Source organism: Dermochelys coriacea, chromosome 3 (genome assembly GCF_009764565.3).
Source record: "Dermochelys coriacea isolate rDerCor1 chromosome 3, rDerCor1.pri.v4, whole genome shotgun sequence".
NCBI classification, from domain to species: domain Eukaryota; kingdom Metazoa; phylum Chordata; order Testudines; family Dermochelyidae; genus Dermochelys; species Dermochelys coriacea.
The window spans coordinates 174,308,892-174,335,675 of record NC_050070.1 but is presented as its reverse complement, the minus strand read 5'-3'; the positions used below and the strand labels follow the sequence as shown (position 1 = coordinate 174,335,675).

The following is a 26,784-nucleotide window of genomic DNA, read 5'->3' as shown; positions in this document are numbered from 1 at the left end:
AGCCCTATGACCCTGGACAGGAGCTTGACCTTTCCAAAGGCATTCTCTGTCTTCTGTCATCCAAGCAGCCAATGTATAGTCCTTTCCCTGAGTGCCTGTGGAAAGGAAAGGGGGAAGCTGAACTGTTGTTAAACCTTTGTCACATCTATCCTCAACAAACTAGAAAAGACGCTAAGATTTTTGCCATAAAATGAAGCCACTCCTCCGTGGAATGTTTTGAGCTCTTACAGTTGTCTAATGAACTCCTGTGCTGTACAGCAATTTGTATTATTGAGTAGATGTGGGCCAACTGAAAAAGGTTCAGATAAACAGGGCAGGATTCATGGGTACCACATGGCCAGGCAACATAATCTGACAAGCCCAAAACACAGGCAGGCCCAACCCCGTCACACACTTTTCCTCACATGAACCAAGTCCTTTGCTTCTCCTCCTAGGCCATGTAAACCCTCCTTTTTGTCTCCTTCCCCCCTAGGCCAGGTAGATGGCAGAAGTGGTCTGGACAGTATATTTTGTATGGCTCACAACATTCTTCCATGAATGCCCTCTGTTTCTCAGAGCTGTCTAGGTTTAGCATAGAGCTATATGATAGCCCAATGGCTTTGGTAAATCAAAGGGAATTACAGTAGAATTTTGATGGGCCAAACAAAAATGTGCAGCTCAAACACCCTGACACTTTGGTAGCTCCCTTGTATTTGCTCTTTCCGTCGGGTGTCAGGCATGGGGGCTTTCTATAAGGCTCTTCACCTCTCCTGAGCAGAAAGGACACCACAGATGATCTTCACCCCGGCCTCCAGAGCTGGGAGTGGCAGTGGGTGACCATCTTCATCCCCTCTACAGATTTTGAGCTGAGAGACAATCTTGACCCCCATCTCAGTTTCCTGCTGGGAACCCAAGTTGAGTGAATGATGGGGGTTCTGAAAGTGCTAGGAGACTCTTCATATCCAGACCCCAGGTCTCAGGCAGAGTGAAGAGTGGGGACTCACTCTTTGATCTTAGATCCATTCACTTTCTCTGTTTTAGTCTAGAACAAGTGGACTCGTCTACATTGGGGAAAATACTACCTTGGTAGAAACAGTGGAAGCTGTAGAGAAGACAGGGGATGACTGATTTTTATGACTAGCAGTGATGAAAATGCCTGCCCTCTTTCTGCACTCCAGCTTCTATTGTTGCTACTACTAATGGAGCACTACTATAGGTCCTACCACTATAGGTCCTGATTTTGCCACTGTAGGTACAGCTGAATACTAGAGGTCTCAGCTGAGATCAGGACTCATTGTACCTGGTTCTAGCTGTTAATCCCTAAATGCATAACCTTACACTTCTCACTATTAAATTTCATCCTATTACTATTACTCCAGTTTACAAGGTCATCCAGATCCTCCTGTATAATATCCCGATCCTTCTCGAATTGGCAACTCCCAGCTTTGTATCATCTGCAAACTTTATTAGCACACTCCCACTTTTTGTGCCAAGGTCAGTAATAAAAAGATTAAATAAGATTGGTCCCAAAACTGATCCCTGAGGAACTCCACTGGTAACCTCCCTCCAACCTGACAGTTTGCCTTTCAGTAGGACCCGTTGCAGTCTCCCCTTTAACCAATTCCTTATCCACCTTTTCATGTTCATATTGATACAAAGCTGGGAGGTATTGCCAATTCGAGAAGGATCGGGATATTATACAGGAGGATCTGGATGACCTTGTAAACTGGAGTAATAGTAATAGGATGAAATTTAATAGTGAGAAGTGTAAGGTTATGCATTTAGGGATTAATAACAACAATTTTAGTTATAAGTTGGGGACGCATCAATTAGAAGTAACGGAAGAGGAGAAGGACCTTGGAGTATTGGTTGATCATAGGATGACTATGAGCTGCCAATGTGATATGGCTGTGAAAAAAGCTAATGTGGTTTTGGGATGCATCAGGAGAGGCATTTCCAGTAGGGATAAGGAGGTTTTAGTACCGTTATACAAGGCACTGGTGAGACCTCACCTAGAATACTGTGTGCAGTTCTGGTCTCCCATGTTTAAAAAGGATGAATTCAAACTGGAGCAGGTACAGAGAAGGGCTACTAGGATGATCCGAGGAATGGAAAACTTGTCTTATGAAAGGAGACTTAAGGAGCTTGGCTTGTTTAGCCTAACTAAAAGAAGGTTGAGGGGAGATATGATTGCTCTCTATAAATATATTAAAGGGATAAATACAGGAGAGGGAGAGGAATTATTTAAGCTCAGCACCAATGTGGACACAAGAACAAATGGGTATAAACTGGCCACCAGGAAGTTTAGACTTGAAATCAGATGAAGGTTTTTAACCATCAGAGGAGTGAAGTTTTGGAATAGCCTTCCAAGGGAAGCAGTGGGGGCAAAAGATCTATCTGGTTTTAAGATTCTACTCGATAAGTTTATGGAGGAGATGGTATGATGGGATAATGGGATTTTGGTAAGTAATTGATCTTTAAATATTCAGGGTAAATAGGCCAAATCCCCTGAGATGGGATATTAGATGGATGGGATCTGAGTTACTATAGAAAATTCTTTCCTGGGTATCTGGCTGGTGAATCTTGCCCATATGCTCAGGGTTTAGCTGATTGCCATATTTGGGGTCGGGAAGGAATTTTCCTCCAGGACAGATTGGAGAGGCCCTGGAGGTTTTTCGCCTTCCTCTGTAGCATGGGACATGGTTGACTTGAGGGAGGCTTCTCTGCTCCTTGAAGTCTTTAAACCATGATTTAAGGACTTCAATAGCTCAGACATGGGTGAAGTTTTTCATAGGAGTGGGTGGGTTAGATTCTGTGGCCTGCGTTGTGCAGGAGGTCGGACTAGATGATCAGAATGGTCCCTTCTGACCTTAGTATCTATGAATCTAAGCTATCCAAGTCTGCAAAGTTGGGCCAGAAATCTCATGACAAAAGACTTTCTCAGGAGACTTCTGGGTGTTTGTACTTCCACCCAAGCTAGAAACACTGCAGGAACAGCTTCTTTGTGGTATATCTGCACTTCTTCTTCCAGCTTTATTTTAAATCCACAAGCGCATGGAAAAAATAGTTTACAGAACTTCAGAAATGTTGCATTTCAGAAGAGGGCGGAGGTTCATTCGAGGGTGGAGTTTCTGAACTGGTTCATCCTTCCTTATCCCTGAGCTCATTCCTTTGGGAATAAAATTTGGGTTTTGTGAAAATGGTATTTTTGTGTACATTCTCATCTTTTTTTTTATAATTGTTATATCATTACCTTCTCCTGTCCAGGGGTCTTTTAATAGAATTATAAAAGATGGAGTTGAAAGACCAAATAGCTGGATGGTTAAAATTATCTATGTGTATTTTTAATATTCCAAGAATTGGTTGTCTTGCTCTTCTCTGATCCTGGTGGCCTATAGCAGATGACCCCGTTGACTGTTCATTCACATCCTTTACGCAAAGAAATTTAGCCCCATTATATTCATTTTTGAACTGGAGCTTTACAGTCTGCAGGCACTATGCTTGTTCTTGAGATATACTACCAACACTCCACTAGTTTTTTCCATTGCTGTCTCTTGTATATAAATTATATTCTTCATTATAGACATTCAGTTGTGGGAATCATCCCACCATGGTTTAGCTATGTCCACTAGATCACATACTCCCTCATTTAGTATTGCATCTGGTTCTTGCTAGTTTCCCACTTTTCTTGTATTTGTGCAAAGACATTTTAGTGCACTCATCCTATTCTAGATCTTCATTTTTTATTTCAAAACAATTTCCTCTTCTGCTATGTGGGAATTACACTCCAAATTTATTTAATTTGTGCTGAAGTCCCCCATCTTCTTCTTGTCTACTTTGTTTAAAGTCTGCCTCATAAATCCTGCTAGTTTTGAAGTTGGAAGTATGCTTCTGCTTAAATGGAGACTTTCTAATGCAGTGCAGAAGGCCTCCATCTAAAAAAAGACTTCCATTAAAGAAGCCTTACATTCAGGGAATATCAAAGCCTGTTTACACTACTGGTACAAATTGTGTTTGGTCTCTAATTCTCCCTTGACTTGTGGTTGGCACCAGAAAACTCTCTCTAAGGCGATGGCTATACTGCCACAGTAAGTCGACCTAAGTTAGGCAACTCCAGCTATGTGAATAATGTAGTTGCAGTCAAGGTAGCTTAAGTTGACTTACTGTGGTGTCTACACTGCCCTGGGTCGACGGGAGACACTCTCCCATCAACTTACCTTACTCTTCTCGTTTGGGGTGGAGTACCAGAGTTGACCGGAGAGCAATCTGCGGTTGGTTTAGCGGGTATTCACCAGACTCGCTAAATCGACCCCGGGTGCATCAGTTGCTGGATCATCAATCTGGCAGTAGTGTAGACATAGCCTAAGAATCACCATATTGGTGTTGCTCCAGTCTTTCATTTTCATCCCAGGTCCCTTAAAAGATTCATCATCATTAATTTTTCCTCCACTGGTGTCTTTAGTTATCAGAGGAAATTTCTTAGCTTCCTCTAGGATATCTGGTACTCTTTATTGAGATAACCATCATCTTTCCTTTATCTGGATCACCAATATCTTGATTCAGATTCCTCTAAGACAACTTTTTTGTTCTCAAATAACAGAAGTTATTGTTCTCAAACTTCAATGAAGATTTACTGCAAAGGCAGCCTTCATCTAGTGATTAGATGACTTAATTAGCAATTTACACCTGTGCAAACAGAATATAAAGCACTATGGATAAGATTTTCAGCTAGTGCAAATTGATGTTACTCTATTAAAATCAGGGAGGAGGGTCTGGCCTCCCAAATCAAAATAGATGTTTTTTAGACTAACTTTGTACAGGTGTAAATTACTACACAAAATGCAAGACTATGGAGAATCAGGTTCAAGGTGATGTTTGGTTTACATACAAAGATGCATCAATTTAAGTCAAGGTGTGAGTTTGTAGCAGTTTAATTAAACCAGTACAATTACATGTGTGGGTTCTCTTTTACATCAGTTTAAACCTGGCTTACATTGGTTTAGTTTGCAATGTTTAAACCAATATTAGAGTCCAGACACAAAACTACACTGGTTTAACTAAGCTGTTTTCAGTTAAACTGGTGCAACTTCTTTGTATAGACAAACGCTGAGTATGTAGTGCTTTATATGAACACTAGCTGATTAGCCCTGACTGCAATCTATTTATAATTAGAAGCACGTAGGCTGAATGAAAGTTCCTCACCAAACTAATATTTTGAATGTGTATATTCTTCTAGTCAGTTATACTACTACTAATTATTATTAATAAAAATTTATATTGCGATAGTGCCTACAGGTCTCAACCATGTTGGTGCCCCATTGTGCCCTTAAGGAAACAATAATGGGATTGTGTGAGCTTTGCTGAGCTGGCTACATAGGGACTGGACTTGGTTGAAAATTTTCTGTCAAAACAGAATTTGATTTTTGACTAAATAAAAATATTCAGAGAAAGTGTCGTCTTTCCTCAAAAATTTTCTACTTTTTGTCAAAAAATTAAAAATCTTGCAAACTTTTTGATTTTCAGCATTTTGCCAAAAAACTGCAAAGAAAAAAAGGTGAAACTTTCCATGGCCCTCCCCACTCCCCATTTTCCTATTAGCTCTGATTCAAACCTGATAACCCCCTCACTCAAACTGCTTTTACTCTGCTGTAGCTCCATTTACATCCTGACATCCACTGCTATAAATGAGAGGAGATTCAGGATGGTGTGTGTTCTGGCTTTTAATTTCCCCATAAACAAAAAGAATTTGAAAGTCCTAGTTATGAAATACATTGGAAATGGGAGTTTGCCTCCCTGTTCAACAAAATATTTGAGAGGTTTTTTATTAGGAGCTGTTAATTATAAAGAGAGAGAGCGAGCTATAGCCTCTGTCAAGAAAATGATCCCCATGTCAGAATAACATGGAAAGGGCTGTGGAAAAGTGTATATAGATTTTTATTTAATATGCCCCACCAGAAGTCTTGGCAGCCTCAAATTAGCCTCTTGCAACGACACAGCGTGAGAGAGGATTTGGCTTTAATAGTGGTATGATCTCATCATATGTTTTTTCACTCTGTATTCTTGTCCCATATCAGCCTTTATGATGGAAAGACATTCATTTAAAGACAGAAAGGTTCAGTGGTGAAGCTGATACAGACTGTCATCTGAACAACATCCTACTTAGAACTAAATCGGCTCACTAACATCTGATCAGAACTGACTGTGTAGAGTTGTTACTGTATAAACTCTGTGTAATGTGCTTGGTGTTTCTTCATTTCCTGTTTGCTAGAGGAACATTCTACTATTGGTTCTGTATTTTGCTTTATTTCTCTTTATTTTTCATAGCAGTATTTGCTAGAAAAGGTCCTCAACTAAAGCCCTAAGTTCTAGGCTGGTTGGATCTAGACCATATCTAGCTAGGGCTGATCTCTAGAATTTAATTCTGTGCATAAAAAAGTTATTTCAAATCCAATATTTTTAGATTCCTAAAGTGGTATAAATCTAGTGTTCCTCTCCTCTGTTCTTTGGATGTTACCAGGGTTTTCCAAACATTCCACATAAAAATGTCTGAGTTGAATTACTCTAATTTTGTAACTTGCCATGTGTTAATTAGGAATGAAAATACAGTGCTGAGTTAGCTAAAACAAGGCCCACTTCCTACACACACTCTCTCAAATTAAGGGCCAGATTTTGAGCTGTGATTCAGTTCCTTTCTGCTGCTCTGGTGGTTCACAGGATGCAGACAGACCTCCATAGCTTGGGATTCCCCTAGCATAGGGCAGTCTACTGGTGGTGTAGTGTCAACATAGATAGGTCAACCCCCTCATCTGCAGCTGCTGGCATAGGAATGCACTACCAACAATCATTCACCAGCCTGAATAATTTAGGGTAGTCCCCTGGGTGCTCTAAAGTACATTGGGTATAGTGGTATTTCTAGTTTGAGTTGAATTAAAATGTACTGGAAACTCTACAAAAAACCTGTTCTCATGAGATTTCTAGCCCAGTATTGCAGGCACAGATAGTTTGGATAAGATCTCAAGTGGCTGAGTTATATTAGATAAAAATATATACCCCTCATTCTTTGGGGCATGAGTCAAGCACTGAGGCTGGGATTGTTACAGGGTCCTAAGGGAGTTAGGCACAGAAATGCCATTTAATTTTGATGGCATTTGAGCACTAATTATCCTTTTTCAAAAAATTAATCCTAACTGTCTAGGATTAGGAAGAAACTCTCATTCTGGGCAGATATTTCAAAAATTTGCACCTTGCTCTGAAGCTTTTGCTATTGACCACTGTAAGAGAATGGGCCACTGATCTGATTCAGAACACCAGTTCCTATTGTCCTATGAATCTCTAAATCTTCAGAGGCTTGTCTTTCATTTAAGTCAATAGGATGAAGACTGTTTTACTACTGGTCTGCTGCTGAGAGTAGTTTGAGTGAAATGAAAGGCACTGTGAGGTAAAGAGAAGGACACACTTCTTTATGGTAGATTAAATGGTGCCAGTTGTGGCTTTTAATTGATACTTTATAGGACATGCATTGCAGAAATAGATGGTACAAAATATACTTCACATTCATGACATAACCTCCACCTTTCAAAATCACAGGGATTACCATAGACACCACTTATGACATACTGCCAATATTTCCCCACCACAGTTCACGCAACTGTCAGAGCCATTCTGCTACCTCCCTCCTCATTGCTTTTATCTATATCTAAAGGCAATACAGGTAGAGTTCAGACAGCTGAGGGATCCAACCCTATCAGTGTTAGTGGCCTGATTTATTTTCAGAGAGCTAAGCACCTCCTATTGACTTCAGTGGGAATTGTGGATACTTGTCTTTTCTTACAATTAGGCCACAGATGCTTTGTATTTTAGACCACTCAGGTTCTTGCATGATCTGCTGGCTTTACTAGTCTCCACCACTCTCTGAAATTACCTTGTTTGGATTCCAAATGAATGAAGGATCCCTCCAACGTAGTTTGGCTTCTGAAGTGTTGACACAGAAACAGCCCCATATACATCGAAAGAACCAAAGGTCAGACCTGTGTTAGGCATATACTCCCCTGGCACCGTAGAAATCCACCCAGAGGCCTGCAGAAAAGTTGGTTACACACAAGAAAAAAATATGGTGGTAGGAAGACTAATTCAAGGAAGCTGGGAGGCAGGTGAAACCCATTATTTCAAGCCCTAGCCCCATGTTAAGTGGAAGCATAGGTCTTGTGTGCAAGTAGGGTTCTTATAATTCCTAACCTTGAATGATATTCCTGCCTTTGAACAATATTGTTGTATGTTAAATGCTCGGTAAAATAGCTGCCTTAAAAATGCTTTCCCCTCACCCCTGGCCCCATGCTTTTTTTTTTTTTTTATTACAAGTGCATACTGTGGCCAGTATTACTTAGTATCCTTCCTATGCCTGAAAAAAGTGTTACTTTTATGGATGATGTTATGTTTATGAGTCTTTGTCCATCCTAGGCCTCCTCTACCCCACTGCTGCTTCCTCTGAGGTTTTGCTACTACAGGGTGTTAATTTCCTGTTTTGACTCTGTCACAGATGAATTCACAGCCACCATTTAAAAACAAACCAAAACACACACACACACACACAATGCTGACAAAGGCACTAATAAAACCCTAAAGTTTAAAGAGTGGCCCTGAAGTTTCTTCACAGAGCAGCAAGGGCACTTTTCACCTCTTTGGAGACGCACTCTTTGGGAAGGACTCTTTTTTTTTTTTTTTTTTTTCTGGCTCCATGGAACGGTTGGAGTTTAAGCAAGTTGCATTAGCATTTGGGGTGAGTGTTTAGTCTGCAGACAGATGGACTGAAAAGCACGCGCTGCTGACTTGAACCTTTAAAATGGAAAGATACAGAGCCAAGCGAGCCTTCTGACATTCGTAGGAAATGCAAGGAGAAACAAAAAGATTGAGCTGACATATTGGTGACAATCAGGAGATGGGGCTGGTACATGTGACCCACTGAGACTCTTGTCTCCTGTTTTGGTTACTGGCAAGAGGAAAAATCAGTGTTTCCAGTGCATATTTTCTGTAATAATCCCCGCATCTGTACTCTTGAATATTCAAAGTCTGAGATGGAACTGATTTACTAGATCATTCCCCTGCTGGTGTAGGAGTCTCATAATGTTTTTTTTTTTCCCCCTTGCTTTTCATCTAGTTTGGATTAAAAATATCTCAACTCACTCCCTTAGGAGACAATCCTCTAAACTAACAGGCTTTTTTGACATTCAGTCCACATTTTTATTTTCTAAAATTCATCCCATTGATCTTACTGCTACTCTGAAAACCCCTTCTTCCCCCCCCTTAGAGCATACAGGTGTACAAGGGTTATACTCATTTTATACACAGAACAGTTTAAATTCAGGCCTCTCTGTTTTCATTTAAAGATAGTACCTTCTTTTCTGTTCACACCAGATCCTCCTCCTACATAATCTCTCAAGGAAAATTTATTTATTTTATGTATTTATTTAGATTTAAAATAATAAAGATGCCTATCCAAGCCTCTTGTCTCCATAATGTAATTACTCATACAATTAAATTACGTTTCAGCAGCATTAAAATCAGTGCCACAGGAACTCAGACAGCCAGCCACCTACTCCCTTTGTCTAGGAAGTTTACCCCAGCTTCCAACAATTTCTGGAGACTGGGAGCATTCGCAGAAAATACCCTGCCAGCCTCCTTTCCCCCTTATAACAAGGGGATCCAGCTTGAGACCCCCTGCTGACCACAGCTGAAAATGATTAAGCCTTTGTAGGAAATTAGATGGTTATGACTGGCATACCAGATCCACGTCTCGACCCCTCCAACTTTGGGGAAATGTGAGATTTGGATCCAGGCCCGAGCTCAGTGACTGAAACCTGACTTGCTGATAAGCTAGGACTCTAATCTCTGTTCTGGCTTAGCTCCTCAATGCTAAAAAGTGTGTGTGAGTGCACATGCATGATCAGCCAGCTTTACACGATCTCTGTGCTGTGAATAGTCTGGGTTCAGCCCCCAGGACAAGTTAAGGCAGCTCAGGGTTGCTCTAACTTTTGCCTATGGTTTTGCAGTAGTGCTCCAGCCATGGTCCATTTCCTCCCCGTCATGCCTTCTAGAAGGAAGGTTACATTGTGTTGCTACCCCAGTTCACTTCCTCTAGGGGATTCCCCTTATACTGGGGGAATTCCTAGGCAGACAATTAAGCCACCTATACAGCTCCTTTGTGCTAGCATTATGGCATTAGAGAATCAGGACCAGAAATCAGGATACTGAATTCTGCAAGCACCTCTGAACTTGGAAATTCAAACTTCATAGCCTGAGCCAATGGTCATTAATAGCTAAAAAATCCTATGGGGCCTGATTCAGAGGAGTGCTGAGGGCCCTCAGTTCCTGTTAAGTTCAGTGTACTGTTAACAGATGACTATCAGCACCTCACAAGATCAGGTTTAGGGATCAACCAGGAATGAGTCCCCATTGTGCTAAGGACTGTACAAACCCAGGATAGTAGATGATCCCTGTCCTGAAGAGTTTATACTCTAAATAGACCAGACAGACCCAGGGTGGGGCAAAGAGCAGAATTCACAAGCGGAATGAACAATGGAATGGCAAAAAATGTCACATTAGCTCCATGACTTTTTTGGGAGGGGGGGTTAGTTAGGAGGGGATCAGTAGCATGGAAAGAAAAGGGAAGAGAAGGGAACAAGGCAGGCAAGGAAAGGGTAAATGAGGCAAGTATGGAGGGAGGCTGACTGGGCTGAGGTGACAAGATTGTGAGGGAGGGTTGTCGCAAAGAGCCAATTAGTACAGGGCAGAGAAAGTCCACTAAAAACTGTAAGAAGTTCTCTGACTGTCCAAAGGTCCCTGCTTTGGCTACATCTGCCAATGCTTCTACTGGCTGGAGTCTCTGGCTGGCTCTTCTCTGCAGTTTTTCCCCAAAGCCACATGGCAGGGGTGGGAGGGAGAGGGGGCAGGAAGCATCACTGGGTTCCTAATTTCCCTAGAGTTGTGGGGGTGGAATGTCTAGCCCAGTTCTGGGTCTGGGGAAGTGCTGGGGGTAGGGATAAGCTAACTTGGCCCCATTTTACCCCTTCTCTGAGTGCAGCCTCGTCTGCTTCTGCAATGTGACATGTAAATGCTTGAGAATGTCAGCTTGGACTATTGGTCCATCAAGGCCTAGTATTTTGCCTGTGGCAATGGGCAGTATGTGACATTTCAGAGGAATGGAGTGTTGCTGTAGCCGTGTTGGTCCCAGGATGTAGCGAGACTAGATGGGTGAGGTCATATCTTTTGTTGGACCAACAGAAGTTTGTCCAATAAAAGATATGACCTCACCCACCTCGTCACTTCAGAGGAAAGCAAACAAGGACGCAAATAGCACCACAAACATATGTTGTCCACTTGGTCACCAGTGCAGTGGTGCTCATGGAGGAAAACACTACTACCTGGTGTCTCCAGGAATCACTTTACACCAAGGAATGAGAGACCCTTATTATAGCTTGCATAACTACAAATGAAGGACCACAGCCTGATGGCAAACCTCATCTTGAGAGGCTCCAAAGAAAGCTGTGGTGGCTCACCACTCTTGAGGATCAGGACATTTTCAGTACTTGCATATAGATGTAGGTGCTTAAAGGCACATATGTTTGAAAATGTTGAACTTTCTTTTTCTAAGTAATGAGATCACCTTGCCTCATTGGTGAAATGTATCCACCTCATGGAGTGGACCACACAACAGTTTAGGGCAAGAAGTGAATCTGGATATAGAATCCAATTGCAAGTGCGAAGAAGTTAGGGTTGTGGAATGTGATTAGCTGAGTAGGAATTTGGCTAGAACAGAGAGTTTAACACTGTATCTCGGTATTTTGAATGACCACGAGTGGTCAGAAAGATCTTGATTTTATATCCCATCCAAAAGTCAGCTGAAAGATTGTTCTGATGGTATACCCAACTTCTTGGGTGTACTATGTGTCATGAGAGCAACTTTACTTAAATGAGCTCTGTAGATCTATGTGTGCAGTGTGATGTTTGAGTAACACGTTGCACTGGAGGAGAGAAACACAGATTGTGATCTAGTATTATAGGAAAGGTGGTGGTGAGCCCAGTAGTCTAAATTGTGTTTGCAGCAGAGGAAAATGCTTATTAAAGTGCAATAGTTTGGATGCAGGGAGCATTTCTGAAGCTCTCATATCTGCATTTAGCAGAAGCCCACTTCTATTTTATTGTCATTCAGGGAAGCTGAGATGAATAAAGGTTTGTTATGCTTAGCAGGGTTAAACTGTGAGGTTTTTTGAGGCAGGGGCTGTCTTCTTGTTCTGTGTTTGTACAGCACCTAACACAGTGGGGTCCTCATCTGTGAATGGGTCCCCTAGATACTACCATAATACAAATAATAATAGTATTTGCTGGTCTGTTTCTCCTTTCTTCTTCCCTTGTGAGACTGTATGTTCTGCATTGGTCATGTATTCAGTGACTTGCTTGTGGAGTCTAGTAACCTAGGGTATAGTGCATTGCACCTGCCTGTATAAAACTTTTTGAAGTCCTAGTGACAAGAGTTTGTGTTGTCGTTTTTTTTTTTTTTTTTTTAAAGCCGTCATCCGGGTATTGATGAAGAGGAGAAGTCATGATGATAAGCTTTTAGGTGAAATCAGGGGAGCCTGAGGCTTTTTGTCATTCGTAGAGTGTTCCAAAGCAGGCTAGGCCTTCTTGGGCAATGTTTTCCATTGTTAGATTGAGGAACTGAGCAAAGTAGCTCCACCCTGCATTCCTTCTGTATAGAGATTTTTATAAACAGCAAGCATTTCCCTCCCACTCCAAACTATAGACTTGTATCATGTAGATCAATATGGAACAATGCACATGCTTGGTATTTTTCATCTTGTGCACTTTCACACTTAAAATTTCTGTCAATGACAATCATTTTAGATTATTTTAATGAATAATCAGCATTTAATGTACACTGTTATTTAGTTCTCTGCATGCAATTAGAATTTCCATTAAAGTTTTGGCATTTACCATTTTGAAGTAATTAGCCTTACAGGTATTCTTAAAATAGGGAATCTACTGTAATGTTAATTGCATTTTTAATCATGTAAATCAACATTTTGAGAGCCAGCCACTCTAGATGAGATGTGCTGTGTGAAAATGAGTAAACCTGAATCATGTTTAAATTAGGTAAATGTGAAATATACCATATGCAGGATGTATGCATTTCTCAGTACATCATCTGTAAGGCTAGATTTGTGACCCAGATCTCATGAAAGTCATGGGTTCCACGTATTTAACAAAACATCTGTGACCTTTGACCTTTCCAGATTTGTGTGCATATGAGTGAACGCATGGATGTGATTACAAAGTGTAGAGCAAACTTCACTGAGAGCTGCAAAGCTAAATCCTGGAATGCATGAGAAAGAGAGGCTAATAAAGAGCTAGAGGCTACTGGTAACACTGTGTGACGCATAAGACCAGACCAATGGATTCTCACTAAGAACCGCAATTCCCCAGTGAGCTGAGGTTCTCTGCTTCACTTTGATTACAAAACAAAAAGAAGGCATTATTTTATTTTCAAAAATGACTTCCCCCTTATTTACCCTGCTGTAAATCTGGAGTTACTCAACTGAAGTCACGAGAGTTACCCTGGTGCAGAAGTGATACAAGTGAGAAGAGAATCAGGCTCAATAGGTCTCATATATTAACTCCAATATTCCAGACAGTTCCATACTACCACAGCACACACTATTTACAAATTCATAGGGCCAGTCTGCACATGGCTGGATGTTAACCTGGGGGACATGGGATGAAGAAACATTTCTAGATTCCTCTAATTTTACCCCTGAATATGGAGTGTTGTCTGACTTTATGGCTTTGTCTATGCTGGTGGCATTATGCTGGGACATGTAGCTAGCTACATGCTGCAGTGAAAGGCAAGTTGTGTCCACACTGTGGTGGCAATGAAAGGCTCTGGCAAGAGGGAGGCCACAGAACACAAACTGCTAAAAATAGCAGTTAGATGTGGGAGGCAGAGCTTGGGCGTGTAGAGAGTTTTGTATATAAGGCAGTGGTCCCCAAACTTTGTCTGTTGCGCCCCCCCTTGCCTGTAATGGGAGCTGTCTGCACCCACCTGGAAGACGGGGCTGGAGCTGCGGCTGGGGCTGGGCCAGAGTGGAGTGGAGCTGGGGGCAGAGCAGGGCTAGGTGATGCTCTCTCCCTGCCCCACATGGGGGTTGGTCTGAGCCCCCCACGCACTCCCAAACATTTCTCTGTGCCACCCTAGGGGGGCATGCCCCACAGTTTGGGGACCACTGTTCTAAGGGTTCAGGTGTGTTTTTACTCTGTTCACCTAAGCCATGCCTCACCATCTACACCGCTATTTATACCATGCTGGGGGGAGTAAAGTGTATGTACTTTACATGCCACCATAAGTGTAGACATAGCCTATGAATACAGAAGATGCTTTTCTGTTTTAAGTTTAGTTTTGACCCCTTGCTGTTCCCTGATTCTTTTTACTCCCCTCCCGTCCACTCAAAAATCTGCATCTGAAGTAATCTTTCTCTCTCGCTGCATAGAGCACTTCACTTTTTGAGCCTCTTTCCTGACTTCCTCTTACTGTCTTTTCCTCACCTTTAAGGCCTTCTCTACACTACAGAGTTTTGTCAACAAAAGTTTGTCGACACTCCAATAATAAAAATAGGTATTGCATGTTCACACTCCCTCCCTCTGTCAGCAGAGAGCATCCACACTTGGGACACTAGCATCAACAGTGTGAGCTATCCCAAAGTCCAGCTTGACGCCTTCTGCCACTAGGTCTTGTGGGAAGGCAGAGTGGATCACTGTGCATCTTGGGACCAGGCTCAATGTCCCATGATGCATTGCTTTCTGTCCCAGCATCCCATGGACTTCCGACTTTCTTTCACAGCATTTTTCGGTGGCTCTTATTTGCTGTTCACCCTGGCATCTTTGTGAAAAGAGATGGATCCCGCACTGCTCTCCTATGCTCAGATAACTGTCATTAACACATTGCAGATGGCAGTGCAGTTAATTGCAAAGTTCCTACCTGAAGAAGACTCTCAGTTGCCTGACATGCGGTATAGTATGGATAGGAGCAACTTTAGATTGCTTTTGGCATTCACAGAGCAGCTGCACAGGGTAGACCGTCGCTTCTGGGCTCTGGAAAGAAGTACTGAATGGTGGGATCATATCGTCATGCAGGTGTGGCATGAAGAGCAGTGGCTACAGAACTTCTGGATGTGGAAAGCCACCTTCCTGGAACTGTGTGTGGAGCTCTCCCCAGCACTATGGTGCAAGGACATCAGAATGAGAACAGCCCTATCGGTAGAGAAGCATGTGGCAATCACTGTCTGGAAGCTGGCAACTCCAGACTGCTACTGGTTGATCGCGAATCAATCTGGAGTCAGAAAGTCAATTGTTGGAGCTGTGTTAATGCAAGGGTACATCAATAGGAAGGGGTACTTCTCCATAGTGTTGCAGGCGCTTGTGGATCACTGTGGGCATTTCACTGACATAAACATGGGATGGTCTGGGAAGGTGCATGACGCACGCATCTTCAGTAACACCGGCCTGTATAGAAACCTACAATTGGAACTTTCTTTCCAGACCAGAAGATTACAGTGGGGGAATATTGAAATGCCTATAGTGATCCTGGGAGACCCAGCATACCCCTTAGAACTGTGGCTCATGAAATCTTACATGGGACACCTGGACAGCAGTAAGGAGCGGTTCAACAAGAGGCTGAGTAGATGCTGGATGACCGTGGAATGTGCCTTTGGCAGATTAAAGATATATACACAGAGATGCTTGGTGGGAAAGGAGGTGCCTGTGAAGGGCAGACTTTCAGAGCTGTGTGTAGGTCTAGCTATCTTTCTGAAAGTTGTCCAAGGAGGTGGAGTGAAGGGGAAACCAAGTAGTCCCAGAAAGTGGAAAGGAATGTGCCGGTGAAGTTGAGGGGGAAGGGCATGGAAAAGAGTTCTGAATGTGCTTCAGGGGAGGGTGGGTACACATCTGCTCAGACTGCAGCATTATTAAGGACTTCAGCATCTGCTTTTGATCCTCCATGACTTTAATCATCCACTCAGTAGCATCCTTAACAGACTCCTGATTTTCTTTTCTGTCCTGCCTTTTTGCTTTCCTCCACTCCTTGTGTTCCCTTTTCTCTGCATTGGAGGAGTGCAGTACCTCCCAGAACATGTCTTCTTTGCTCCATCTTGGGCACTTTCTTATCTGGTGGAGATGCTCTGCAGCTGTGTGTGGGGCGTCCCTCAAGGCCAGAGCACAAGTGCAAAAGCACAAGAAACATTTCACAGAAGCATGATTGTTAAGTTCACGCACAGCATTGAAACCTTTCTGTAAGATGCACCTTTTGTAACATAACCACCACTTTCTCACTGACCCTTGGCAAGCACACATCTCTGCAAACACCCAAAGCATGGTGAATGTTGGCTGGAGGAGGGAGGGAGGCGCTCTACATGGGGAAAATAGCACTCTGCAAGGGTTGTGGTGCAGCCAACTAGGGAAAAAATTCTAAAATTCTCCCACAGTTTTCCACAGGCGGGGATCATTCTAGCAGATATCTTGCTGCTGAGGATAAGTAGGGAAGTGAGGGTACATCTATTACATGTGTCTTGGTCCTTACGCTGTTCACTTGTGTGCCACTTTGGTCCCTGCACAAGTGATTGCCGAATGGTGCAGAAAAGTTTCCTACAATGGGGGAAGGAACAAAGCAGCTCTGCCAAGGAACCTTCAGCAAAGGATTGCCAAGTACCTCCAGGAAACTTTCCTGGAGATCTCTCTGGAGGATTCCCCTGAGATCTTGGAACGCATCAACACCCTGTTCTGCTGTACTGATTAGCTGCACAGGGAAATGTCCAGCTCAGAGAAACACAGCCAACCTCTACATTTCTGTATCCTGGACCCACCTCCATACTACACAAACCACTGCCACTTACTTACTCACTGAACAACACCTGCTGAGACTGGCTAGACACCTCCGGAGTGGTAAATTCAGAATTTTTATGTAAAACCTTTTTGAGGTCCTTGGATTTTATCCTTTTTATCCTGAAACAAAAGGAACTGCACTTTGTGCCATGTGATGCATAGAACAATGCAGAGTGTAAGAACCGCATGGCTGTGTTTTTCTCTCCTCCTCTCCCCTCCCCTCCTATCACATATCCCTCTTCATAGGTTCCAGACATAGACTTTTGGATAAACCAAGACCTTTTAACATGTTAGGGCTGTAATTGACTGGATTCAAAAGCATCATTTATGATTAGTTCTACATCAAAAAGGGACAGCAACTGATAGAGCTATGAATTCTGCCTGCTGCTGGGCTTTCTATCAAGCACTAACTGAAAAGAAGGGGAGGGGAAAATCCCAAGATCTATAAGGAGCCAGACTTCCTTTGCCAATTAACTGCTCAATAAATGTTATTGTCTGAGCTCATATCCACACAGAAAAACAAAGTCCTGGAAGGAAGATGAGTTGTTTACCTTAAAATCAGATTCATTATTATCTTGTGATATTTTCACTTAACACTCCAAAAGCAGGACACAGTCTATTCAAATTGCTTCTGCTCAGATCACCTTTCCTGGCTCCTAGCTGTGACTACGGCCCTTTTCCTCTTGAACTCCTGCCACTGGTTTCCCCTCCTCCACTGCAAAGAGCAAACTTCTTGCCCTTACTTTCAAAGCCTTTCACAACTTAGCACCCTACCTACGCAGCCTTTTATCTTACCATGATTGACCCTAGTTTTGTTTTGCCAGCAGTGCCAGCCTCCTTTGCCCACTTATTTGCACAAGCACCTTTGCCTGTTGGAAAAGCCGTGCATGGGAAAAACTCCTTGTCAAGGTCCATAAAGCCATTGCCTTCATTGTCTTAAAATCTGCAATATACAGGCAGGAACACAGATCAAGGCAAGCGGTAGTGGACGAAGGGAGAGCTTTGGGATTTGTGTAAAGGTAACTTTTGATTCCAGGCATCAGGGAAAGGGCAACAGCTGAGAGCTGAGTATTATCCCAATGATACCTGGATAGCATCCAGTTGAGCATACAGTAATGCTATTCAGCACATTTATTATTTGATTTGTCTATCCCTACTAAGGATAAAGTTCCATTGAACAGTAAGCATCTGGCCTGAGTCTCTAAACCTGAGAATCACTAAACCTGAATTCTGACCTCAGTGAGGCATACATTGTGATCAGCCAGGCTTGTGCCAGACCCAACAATGAGGCAGAAAACAAGGCCACGTTTGTCAAAAAAAAGTTGCCTAACGTTAGGCATCTCAATCTGTATTTAGGCTGCTAAATCAGTGACTTCCATTTCAAAAGTGCTGAGCACTCAACTAATGTTATTGACTTTAATGGGAGCTACTGGGGACTCCACACTTTTGAAGATCAGGCCACTAATTTAAGTGCTTAAATAAGAAGATATGAGCCTAACTTTTGGCATCTATTTTTTTTTTTTTTAAAACTGTGGCCTAAGTAAATTGAAACTGGGAAAGGATGAATGAAATTGAGCTGTCTATTTGTACTCTGTAGTTTGGGAGGCTGCTGCAGTACAGAACACAGCAAATATATGGCTAACAAACTGTTTCCACGTAGATGCAGTTGTGCAAGACTTTCTGTTCGTCACTTCTACTTCTTGTTTGAAAAGGAAAAAAGGGAAGCAGTCTGTGGCTAGTGGGGAGAAGAGAGACAAGGAGCCGGGCCGTGGCAGTATGGGGCTTTGGCTTGACATTGTTAGCGCAGAAAGAGGTTCTGGGCTGTCAGCTGCAGAGAGCGAGCACTCATCAAATAGTGAAACAAACAGGAGGCCTGAGGCAGGGCTTCCTGCAATGGGGGAATGCTTAGCAGGCTGTTCGTGCTGCAGAACTGCTAGCAGAAACAGATACTGAAATGATATCCATGAGAATATCTATATAGATTTCTGCATTTTCTACCCCGGTCCACGGATATTATATGGTCAGAGCAGCAGCCCTGACCACCTGACTCCTTGCCGTGAGGGCCCAAGGCCAGTTCTAAGCGCATCAGGACTTTTCTGCCCTCGTACTTGCCCCGGGTCAGACTCTGTGGTGAGTACTAGTGCCATTGCTGCTCCTGATATTGATGGAGGAAATTGAAATGTACTTGTATTAGAAACAGATGAGCAGAGTTTAGAGATGAGTCGGAATTGCCCTGAGCAAATGGCAAGACTGATGTAATTAGCCAGGCCTGTTTGTGACTTTTTTTGTTTATGGCTTATATTAGGGCATTTACCATAACTTAATAAAATGTTAATATTAAAACAAAAATTGAAGCTAGGCCTGCACCTAAACCTTGGATTTGAGCACCCTGTTGAGCTTTTCAGCTGCCCCCTAGGCCAAAGCAATATGTCAGAGCCTGATTCTCCTCTAACACTGGTTTTACACCAGTGTAACTTCATGAAAGCCAATGTAATGACTTACAGTGGTGTGAAAGCTTCGCTGGATAGAAATACTTTCTCTTCCTCTTCTCTCTCCTTTTTCCTGTCCCCCCAACTTTGCAGATGATCCTAACTCTAATAATGAGCTGAACCAAAACTCCAGGTCTGATCCTTCTTCTGAACGTTGGAGAATATTGAGTCTGGATCTGGATTCTGTGTCTTAGCGTGGTGGTGGTGGTGGGGGGGGAACACATTGATTTTTGTGAAGCTATTATCTTGGATTGGGTGAATTGGGATCCCAGAATAACTGGTGTGTTAATTGGTTGCTCATGCATTGGCCTTTGTTATTGTTATAAGTGGGCTTACACTTACACTTGGTTAATGGGAGGGCCCAGAGATCTGACTTTTTTGAGTTACCTTTCTTAATTCCCAAGCTTAGATTTTGCTTAAACTCTTTATCACTGAGTGAAGCAGCCACAACCCCTGCTCATGCACCTGGGCTGTTCTCTAGGAAGGGATGGAGTAAAGCTTAAATGGGGCTGAGATCCATTAAAATCTCAGGGCTTACTCAAAAATGTATCTCCACCCTCAGCCAGATTCTTCCTCTTCCTATTGCTCCCATTCTGTTGATCCATCATCCAGACTCCTTTTGCATTTGTGGCAGGAGCAATCTGCTGACTTGTGTTTGCTGCTTCTAAATGAAAAATTTGGTGGCTCTTTCCATGTGTCTTGGTCATTGGTGTTATTCAAATTTGGGATAATCATTACCTCTCTCACAGCAGTGTTATAGAGCCTTTTGAGATACTCAATAGTCACATGCTTTAGTGAAAAGTATTATTGATTTTTATTTTATTAATTAATGACAAATTAATATAAAACCCTCTTCCACCCTAATACCTACAAGAAACAATAACAGCCAAGATATACAGTCTTTGGGCTTGGGACTGTATATTGCATGTTGTGCGAGGCATTTTGCAAACATAGAAGTACACAGTCCCAGTATTGTGTACTGTACCATATAAAACACAAAGACAGATGAAGGGTGGATAGTAAGAGATATAGAATGCAAGAAAAGTGATCAGAGCATACAACTTATTAGTTGCAGATTTGTGGCACCTTAGAGACTAACAAATTTATTAGAGCATAAGCTTTCGTGAGCTGTAGCTCACGAAAGCTTATGCTCTAATAAATTTGTTAGTCTCTAAGGTGCCACAAGTACTCCTTTTCTTTTTGCGAATACAGACTAACACGGCTGCTACTCTGAAACTAGTTGCAGATTTGTTTCTTAATGTTGTCAAAACAAACTATGAATGAGAAGCAACCCAAAAAGAACCGAGAAACAAAAATAGAACATGTTGAAAATGGAGTATTATCCAATCGAGATACTATGATCTTGTTTTCTGTGTTTCAATTAAAGAAATTATAGTCATGCAGCCAAATTTTCAAAAATGGCTGCTGATGTTGGGATGCCTGTGTTGTTTACCTCTTCTTGTAACACAGGAACTAAGGGTCACCTGATGAAATTAATAGGCAGCAGAATTAAAACAAGCATAAGGCACAGTCAACCTGGGGAATTCATTGCCATGGGATGTTGTGAAGGTCAAAAGTATAACAGGGTTAAAAAAAGAATTAGATAAGTTCATGAAGGCTAGGTCCATCCATTGCTATTAGCTAAGCTGATCAGGGATGCAGCCCCAAGCTCCAAGTGCTCCAACACCTCTTACTGCCAGTAGCTGGGACTAGACAACAGGGGTTAGAGCTCTCAAAATTGTCCCGTTCTGTTCATTCCCTTTGAGGTATCTGGCATTGGCTACAGTCATAGACAGGATACTGGACCAGATGGATTATTGCTCTGACCCAGTGTGGACATTCTTACGTTCTTATTCCTCAATTTTTGGATGGTCAGTTTTATTCCTTGGGCCTGGTGTTCAGAACTATTCTGCACCTGAAGCTCCCATTGATTTTGATTGGAACTGTGAGTACTTCATGCTGAGTAAAAGACTTCAGCCCTATGATAAGGGTGAAACGTTTGTGAAGGTGCTGGGGCTGCGGGGAAGTGGCCCAGGGAACTATAGCAGCATAGTGGCTCATTAAAAGGGACACAGAAGTATGTGGCTGCTATTCATACGGTCCCTGGGCTGGGACCTGGAGTAGTGGGTGGGCCTGGCTCCTCCCACCAGCTACTAGGGAAGTGGAGTTGAGAAGGGGCTGAATATTGAACAGTCAATACCTCCAGAAGGGGATCAGATGGAGAGTTGGGACCAGAAAGGCCCAGAGCAGGTGAGGACAGTGTCTCCAAGGAGGAAGCTCTGGGGGTATGGCCCCATACCACAGCTGGGAGTTTTAAAGACTGAGCCTGAGGAGGGCTACCGACACTGAACAATGGATGGGTACTGGGATGGGCCCTTGTTGTACTGTATAGTCCAGAAGGGATCTGTTTTGTTTCATATACAGACTGTGTGTGTGACTCGGCTGGAGTGCTGAAGCACTCTGGCATTCTGAAAATTAGACTATTTAAGGTGTCTCATATTGGCCTCTTCAAAGTGGAAGCACTGAAAATCAGTGACCATTTCATAAAACTTTGGCCAAGTGTACTGCAAAGTTTGTCTCGATTAGAATGAAAAGTAGGGCTGGTCAAAATTTTTGCATCAAAACTGGTTTTGATGGAAACTTGGGGTTTTGACTGAACAAAATTTTCATGAAAAGTATCTGCCTCCTGTGGAAAATTTCAACTTTTTCTCAAACATGAACATCTGAAATATTTTTGTCAAAAGATGAAAAAATTTCTATTTGGAAGTACCACCACGGTGCCTCATAGGAAGTTGTAGTCTGGATGATCCAAATTGCTATTCTCCTTTCTTGGCCAGGTTCCCCAAATGGATATGATCCACCATAGCCAAGGACTCTAGTGATGCACCATGATGGATCAATAAGAGGGGACACGATGGTGCATTATGGGAGATATGGCCAGGTAGCCAGACGGATAGAGGAGAATAGGGGCACAAGACACCCAAACTACAACTCCGATGAGGTACCATGGCAGTATTTCTTAACTGAAAATTGAAATTTTCTATTCAAAGTTTTCAGACAAAAATGTTTGGGTTTTGATTTGTTTGTCAAAATTAAAATTTTCCATGGGAATAAAAACCATTTTCTGCGAGCTCTAATAAAATATTAATGTTTTAGTATGTATTAGCTAGCACACTAAAGTTTCGTTCCCCCTTCAGCTTCATCTTGACCAGCTAGCTAAAATAAAACTTTTGTATTACCCCTCTCTAGTTAAAAAATTAAACTGGATCTTAATATTATTAAACCCTCTAGATCCACTTCAACTGTATGAAATAACTGCTTCCTTCTTCACTGTTAATGTAAATAAAATCATGATCCTGCAAACCTTACTCAGAGTGATAATCCTTCAACTGAGTAGGCCAGTTGGGCTACCTATGTAGGTATAAATCATATGAGAGAGGCTTTGTAAATATGGACCTTAAGGCTGAGTTTTTTCATAGATTTCAAGGCCAGAGTGGACCACTGTGACAATCTAGTCTGATCTCCAGTATAACACAAGCTACTACTTCCCCAAAATGATTCCTAGATCATCTTTTAGAAAAGAAATCCAATCCTGATTTAAAAATTGTCAGTGATGGAGAATCCACCATGACCTGTGGTAAATTGTTCCAATGGTTAATTACTCTCACTGTTAAAAATTTACGCCTTATTTCTAGCCTGAATTTTCAGGTTCAACTTCCAGCCATTGGATCCTGTTATACAATTCTCTGCTAAACTGAAGAGCCCATTATAAAATATTTGTTCTCCATGTAGCTACTTTTGGCTATGATCAAGAACCTCTTTACCTTCTCTTTGTTAAGCTAAATAATTTGAGCCTCTTGAGTCTATCATTATAAGGCATGTTTTCTTATCCTTTAATCATTCTCATGGCTCTTCTCTGAACCATCTCCAACACTCTTACTGAATTGTGAGCATCAGAACTGGACACAGTATTCCAGCAGCGGCTGCTCCAGTGCCAAATACAGAGATAAAATAACCTCTTTACTCCTACAGTTTATGTATCTAAGTATCATATTAGCGTTTTTGCTCATGTTGAGCTGATTATCTACAGAACCCCCAAATATTTTTCAGACTCACTGCTTCCTAGAGTAGAATCCCCTATCCTGTAAGTATGGCCTGCATTCTTTGTTCTTAGGTGTATACATTTACATTTAGCCATATTGAAACATTTATTGTTTGCTTGCACCAAATTTACCAAATGATGTGGAGTCAAAGCTGCCTAGTGGATTTAGATGCCCAGGGTGGGCTTTTCCATGTGTCTTGGTCTTCTAAGCCCTTTAGATGCTTCTGAAAATGTCCACCTCCAATTCCCATTGAAATTAAGGGGAGGTGTGCACCTAGGTGGCTTCAAAAGTCTCAGCCTACATAAATAAAATAAAAGACACATCATGGGCGTTGTATCTCTTTACTGTTCACTGTCTCACTTTTTGGCCAGGATGCATCAAGATGGAAAAAAGCTAAAGCACTTTAATATGCATTTTTATTTCTTAAAATATCTTGTTTAAGAGACCCCTTTATAATTCCAAAATAAAGACAGGCAGAGTGATGAACCTGACATGCATCCGATGAAGTGGGCATTCACCCACGAAAGCTTATGCTCCAATATGTCTATTAGTCTATAAGACTCTTTGCCGCTTTTACAGATCCAGACTAACATGGTTACCCCTCTGATACTTGGAACCTGTGTAGGTACTGATTCTGGCAGTATTTTTCATCTGTGCAATGGCCTGCCGGGGGAGGAAGCCTTTTATTAACTTAACATATCTTAATGGTGCTAGTAACAAAATTAAAATGAAATTCATCTGAACAGGAAACTTGGACCCTGGTGCCTTTTGTCTGTTCTGTTTTGTCCATGGTCAGCTGCATTCCAATAATAGGAGTGTTTGGCGATGCTGCTGACATCAGCAAACGAAACCCAATATCACTCCCTGCGATACTGTTGACTGGTTTGAAGAGAGCCTTTGTTTTCTGAAGATGTATAGCAATCAAGAGCAACAAATGGAACAAATTGCATAATAGATTACTCAGGGAGTTCTGAAAGGCAAATCAGACTGTTTGTACTTAATGTACCTGATCTCCCCCCTGCACCCCTCACCCTTTTGTGTCACCAATCACTAACTGCATCAGTTTCTTTCCCTTTTGTTTTAAATGGTGATCCCAGGTCTTTCTGTGCTCAATCAGACAACACTAACCAGGAGGTAATTGATTTATGCTTCAACTGCAGGAGCTCGGAAAGAGCTGTGTTGTAATATAGGAGCAGGACAGAGCACTTCGATTGCTACAACAAAACTGTCCAACCTCCTCAGGCTCTTAGGTTCAGAACATGAGGAAACCTAATGTGGACTGGCCACCGAAAGCAGGAAATCTGCTATAGCATAATCCACCATATACTTCTGGCTGGCCTTGTTTGACCAAAGTCAATTGAAGTAAATGGAAATTCCATTGACCTAAGGGAGTGACAGCAGTAGAAGTGATGCAAGTTACTATTGTCATTTATTATATCTGAAATGTGCTAGGCACTATACAGATTTATAAGAAGAGCTAATCCCTGCATTGAAGAGTTTATATTATCAGATTTTGCAACCCAAAAAGAAGCAATGAGAGTGGCTTTGTACATATGGGCATGGGCACTGTGAGAATGAACATTCTCTTTGGTTACCTGGAACTCCAACAGCCAAGCCATTTGAAAGCCATTTACTCTCCACTCTGCTTAAAAACTGGCCTTTATGTGAATTTTCAAGGTGTCACCACCATCAGAAAACCTGCAAATTTCAAAAGTATGTAGCCTCAGCTTCATGAATACTTTTGCTTGTGTGGCAGGGACAAACTTGACTCATTAATTCTTGCAGTTCCTGCAGCTTCACAAATTATTTGGTTGACCTGAATCTGCATTTTTCAGTGAAAAAGGGTTTAGCACAAAAAAATTTGACTAGCTTTACTTTGGGGCAGTCTCTGAAGACAGTATGCTGCCTAACACGCACACTTGTATAAGTTGCACTGTATAGTAAGAGTTGCAGAAAATAATGGTGTAAAGATATTGTGCCAAACAAATTAAGGCATAAATTCATAAGGCCACTAACACAGGGAAGTGACAAGAATATATTTATGTTCTATGTTTGCTATATAAAGAAAATCCACAGTTCATAGCCAGAGCTTCAGACCAGACTTTCTAATTAATCATGAGAGTCAACTCCTAGCAAAAATTCTGGCACACAGCATGGAAATATGCCTCCTATACCAATCCACTAAAGTCAAGCAGGTTGCATGTTAAAAAAATTGCCAGCAGAGTTTAGACAATGCGAGACAATTTCCAAACAGTGAGTCTCAGTGTGAGGTTTCAGTTCAGCTTCAATGTAATCTTTATTATGGCAAACTACATCTGAACTTAAAGGTATGAGTGAATAAGGATCTCAGAGTTTGGCACTCGTAGAACTCCAAAACCCAACAAAATGGGTAAACTTGTTGTGACATTCTGCCTTGTTATGGCAAAAACCTCCAATAGACTTGAATGGAGAAGTTAAGAAAACACTGGGCATCAATGAAAGCTTCTTATGTGGGCAGACTTCTTTATATTAAATCTATGGTTTCACTACTGAAAAATAGTACTGGTATATGGTCTATGAAATTCCCACTGACCAGAGGCACATGGCAAGAATAGCATTTGTCACTTCTCTTTTCCGAAATTCCTGTGTCACAGAGCCACCTGCCTTATACATTTGTAATCCAATGATAGCAAATGTAATCCAATGATAGCTGATGCTGGGTCATGTTCACCCCTGGCATAAGCAGGGAAAATTCACATTGAAATCAAGATAAATTTGGTCTATAATGTCTACAAAATTTACTATGGATGTCCCTCCATCCAAAGTTTGACCATCTCCCTTGCCCTTTCTGCAATTACCCAATGCTTACATGACAAGAACATCTCTGTCACTCTTATGGAGACAGCTTTTTTATGGATGGTTTCTTCTGGAGTTAGTAACAAAATGCAAAACTGCTTCAAACATTGAAAAGAATCTCACCTAAGAGTGGGACAAAGTGTCAGGCAGAATTAGTCAAAAATGGGAATGGGCACCAGTCACAATGAAGTACCCGCCCAGAAGAAATGACACTTTTTATCATTTCTTTGAACCCAGATTGTATTCCAAATTTTGATTTTAAAAAAGACAAAGCAATGAAAAAAATAAGTTCCAGCACTATTGTTATGTGATGGAGTTGAGAGAAAACAGAAGACCCAACCTTATGGTTGGACTGGGCCTGGAGAGGAATGAAAGCATTAATTAAGGAAGTTTCCCTGTCAGAAGGCCAAAACCCCTTATTTGTCACACTGTTTTAATATATATATATATATATA

General features: G+C 41.9%; 1 long non-coding RNA gene across 1 annotated transcript in view; it reads left to right on the top strand.

The window, feature by feature from the left end:
• The window catches only part of LOC122459533, a 48,344-nt gene extending 38,949 nt beyond the window's left edge, over window positions 1-9,395 (top strand). The window contains exons 2-3 of the long non-coding RNA XR_006280292.1: window positions 7,351-7,444; window positions 7,849-9,395. This is a non-coding gene — a long non-coding RNA (uncharacterized LOC122459533). The remainder of the gene's footprint in view (window positions 1-7,350; window positions 7,445-7,848) is intronic.
• The last annotated feature ends 17,389 nt before the right edge of the window (window positions 9,396-26,784 follow it).